Here is a 4,496-nt window from a genome sequence, read left to right as displayed (position 1 = left end):
TGAAATATAAAAACCTTAGGTGTGAACTAGTTACGTACTAGTTAATTTCCAACTAGTAACAGACAGACGAGTAATTTGTACATTTTATCTTTCGGTAGCAGGATAGCGCAGTTATATTAAAAATGCTACATTTTCCCTCGGAGGCCTAACAATGACAGCAATTCCAATAATTATAATAATTATTTACATCCTAAAGAAACGTTCCGTAAAAATCCAATATGTGGGAAAAGAGGTCATAAAGCCAGTGCAAACTGAAACAAGCCAAGAAGATACGCCAGGCACTACTAGTTACACTCCCACATATGTAAGTTTCAATAACTTACCGTTCTACTAAATGATATTGTTTATAATAAATAGAAATTCCCAGAAAAGCTATAGAATTGAGATAAATCTGTTGGTGTAAAAGATTACTGTTTTCAGATGTCTTTTTATGAGACTACTATTGTACATTCTTGCTGCCGGAATTACATATACAACTCACCTTTGCTGGGTGTGAATTTGTACAGGTTGCATTTGATTGCACTTTATTACGTGTCAAAACTGTGTTGAGAGAGAGAGAGAGAGAGAGAGGGAGATGAAGACGAAATGACAAAGCGTATTAAAAGTAAGACTAAGCAAAAATGGTAACTCACACACGCAGTGACATATAGACAGATATACACACACATGCATGAACTCGGAAATACAAAAGGTGCGAAAACGGGTGGCGATTCTACGCTCAACCTTTTTGTTTTTGGGGTGGCAAATTAGCCGTAGGCTCACAACAAAATAGAAACAAAGGTCCAAAGAGAAAAGCGGCAACTGCAAAATAAATATTTGTCAAAATGACAATTTAGTATAGCGTATACATATGTACATACATGCAGAAATACGTTTTTATTAAATAATCTAATATGCATATGAGCGTGTGTTGTTGTTTTCGTATGTTACAGTCCGTGGCGCGTAAATGTTTGTAGGCCATTAAAGGTTGCCTTTGCTGCCCGCAATGACACTGATCAAGTCGACATTTTCTCTGCCACACACACTCTGCACATACTACAATATATTCATATGTTTTTATGTATGCCTCGGCGCAGGTATACTTTTTCTGCCCATCATAGATGGCCCGCGGCATTTTCCGATTATTAACAACTAAAATTATCATACTCGCTGTGATTTTTCGCCTTTCACCACAATAAACTACTAAATACAAATCTGGTCGGGGCGAAAATTAGCCGGAGGCTATTAGTCACGTGGCGCTTAAAATTTAATTTGTACTTGTAACGAAAAAGATTACAAAGAGAAACATAAAGCTTTTGGAAACCTAATTTAGCAACGCTGTGACACATGTGCAACATTCCATTTGTCACTTTGTATTTATTTAATGAATAGGTATATATTTTAATAATTTTTTGTGTTTCTGTGAATTACTACCGTTTACATCTAATTGAGTGTCACCTAATGTGACAACCTAAAAATAGCAATTATTTAAAATTTTTAAGAGTATATTTATACACATTTTAAAAATAAAATAAATAGTAAAATGTTTGAAGAAAAAAAATTTAAACAGTTTTCGAGATAAACGCAAGCTTCGATATCGCTAAAAAGAGGTCCAGCCCTGCTACAGTGATTCTGGCCTTCCGTGGATAAAATCTAAAACAAAAAATTGTCTCTAGAAGACTTACGGCCGATAAAGAAACCAAAAAATTACAAAATAGCGGCGTTAAAAAAACAGTTGATTTTATTTAAAATTTTGGTGTGTTTTGGCTTGCCAAAACTCGCTTTTTTATCAGATTTTAACTTGTAGGGCATTGTATGGAGAACTGTTTACGGAACATGCATTTTATCGTATTCGGATCGTTTGTCTCCGAGTAATCACTGTCACGTTTACTCTTTAGAAGATTATAGCTCAAAAGCTAAATATCGGTTTAAACTTAACTGACCATTGGTGCCGGTTTGGCTGGGATAGTCCAAATTCCGAGTTAAGCGTCCCAGCCGTGCCGGGCGTAAAAACCAAAAAAAAAATTTTTTGTTGAATAAAATTGTGTTGCTTTCTCACTCATGTCACGATTTTCAGTGAATTACAATATGGAAAAAATCGATGACTAAAAAACCGTCCCGGACTATTTTGCCGGGACAAATATGATCACCTAAGTTTAAACTTTAGTAAGCTACTTTGAAAAGTATAACTGTTAAAACAAAATTTTATTTTATTACATTTTTACACAATGTGTGCCCCTTAATGTTTACACTTCTGCCCTCAAAAATAAACTTGTGTATTACAAATAATTATTGTTTAATTAAAAAAGTAAATAATGAGAAAAAAAATCGTCAATAACAATGCATTTGCCGCCGAAACAGTTAATTTCCTATTAATTTCAGAAAATTGCAATTTGCAAGAGGTGATTTTGTTTTCTGAGTTAAGACCAGAGCATTTCCTTAACCATCACTATTTCCTACTTACCTACCTTACTCACTCCCCCTTGCAGTAATCATAAATAACAAATGTAAGCAAGAGGTGGCTTAGTGGTGGTGGCCATTTTCTATTATACGCTTTCTTGGTGAATTCGGTGATTTCGAGCTTTGGAAGTAATTAAAATTTTGGCATAACAATTTTGCTGAGTTTTCATTATTGAAATTGCAATGTTTTCACCTTTTCACATAAACTAATTACGCACACAATAACAACAACTCTGCTGCATTTCGTGAAAATTGAGATGGTGAAATTTCCGGTTGCAGTCCGGCTACAGTTTATTATGGAAACTTCATTGGCGCGACGTGGCGTTGCCAACGTAAACTAAGTAATAAAGAATATTAATGACTTTTGCGTTTGCGAAAAGTAAATTACGCAGGAAATTGATACAATTTTATGCATTCGTTTCGTAAATAAATGAAAGAAAGTAACAAATTTGACAAATTAAAAAAAAAAAACAATTAAATAAACTAAATAATTAGATGTGAAATGTTTCCGCGGTAATGAATTGAAGATGGGCAAGAATCACTCCTAAAATCATCACTGACAGTGATGTGTCGAGGAAACACCGATGTGGAACCTTCTTTCACCTCACTTTGTATTACTACCGTGTTACTTATATTTTGCTTTAAGCAACGACACACAAATTAATTTTACCAAAACCTCTATAGACGTAAAGCTGCAGGTTAGATACTTTAAAATAGCCGCGTATTTGCTTCTATTGTCCGTTTATTATCTAATAAACCACCTTTTTTCCTGTGTCAGTAAGACCATGGTTGGTACGATTCATATTCTTACTTCGTTCTAGCCCTATAGCTCTCGCCCCCAGAAACCTGCAATTACCATTTCTGCAGTGATTACTGTTGAGTTAGAATCACATGGATCTTTGCTTTCAGCTGAAACCTACTTGGTGATTTTTCAAGCTTTTAAGCCAAATTTTTTAAGTTCTGTTGCGTTTTTAGAACACTGATGCATGTTGTAAGCTCATCGTTAGAGGGGCTATGTGCTTCTAATCAGTCTTGGGTTGTGGTTAAGGCTAGGTGTTTCGTCGGCGTATATAATGATCTTGGGCTAATCCACATGTTAAATTCATCCACCGATTGCCTTCAGTAGTTCCATTTGCATATCAGTATTAAATTTTTGGCTTATATCGATCCGATCGATAATTCATTTATATATAATGCCACTGAAAGCTTAGAGCGGTCTGTTGTATCTCTCGCTTTAAAGACCGTAACACTTGATGAGCTGTTTATTGCATAGTAATTTTAGAAATAACTTCTCCCAGGTGTGAAATAATTCTAGCAGATAATCCAATCTCATTGTTGACTGTTGCGTGGATGGCAGATTTCATTAATTCTTCAAGTAATTTTCTGTTGTATCATCTGGTTTATATTTCTAATTTTGAAAATAATAAAAACTGAAGTAAAAAAAAATATATTTGTTTATTTTCAAAATGTTGCCATATCGTCTGGGCGTTGCCGCATAACTCATTTCAGTCACGAAAAATCTTGTAATTTTGTTGCTGATATTTGACACTAAACAACAACAAGCATTCAAAACATTGAATTGCCGGGAGCAATGGCACGCCCACTTTGGTAGACATTCATAATGGCATTCGTAATATTTGTACAGTTATTATTGAATACCTGCGTAATTGTGTGCTAAGGTTAAATATGGGCGGCACACACACGCACACACACAAATACATAAGTACTCCATTGGTGATTTGAATTCGCGTTTGAACTGGTGATTGAGTGACCAAGTAGCTGAATAAGCGGGTGAGTGCGCTGCTGATGATGATGTGTTCCGATGATTGCATTATGATTTAGTAAGAGTTATGATTCAATTTTCGACAATTGCCTGAAAACAAATTCGATTGAATTTCGAACTGCGGTTCGCTGGAGTGCACCGGTAATCATGGCGAGCGCTCGGCCGCTATGCGTATTGAGAAGGCGGCTACGGCTGGTGGGCGTTGTTCGACCGCAAATGTTACATAAATTGCAAGTTGATAAGTTAAGCGCCCGCGGCAGCGAACTGAAAAGTG

The 4,496-nt window shown here is 35.7% G+C and overlaps 1 long non-coding RNA gene across 1 annotated transcript; it reads right to left on the bottom strand.

Moving 5' to 3' along the window:
* Positions 1–481: 481 nt before the first annotated feature.
* LOC118681724 (uncharacterized) lies at positions 482–3,448 on the bottom strand. The gene is made up of 3 exons (XR_011396206.1): positions 3,296–3,448; positions 633–801; positions 482–540 (listed from the first exon to the last, which is right to left on the bottom strand). It is a non-coding gene; the product is annotated as an uncharacterized lncRNA (long non-coding RNA).
* Positions 3,449–4,496: the final 1,048 nt, after the last annotated feature.

Source organism: Bactrocera oleae, chromosome 4, assembly GCF_042242935.1.
Source record: "Bactrocera oleae isolate idBacOlea1 chromosome 4, idBacOlea1, whole genome shotgun sequence".
Lineage (NCBI taxonomy): Eukaryota > Metazoa > Arthropoda > Insecta > Diptera > Tephritidae > Bactrocera > Bactrocera oleae.
This window is presented reverse-complemented; position numbering and strand designations above follow the sequence as displayed.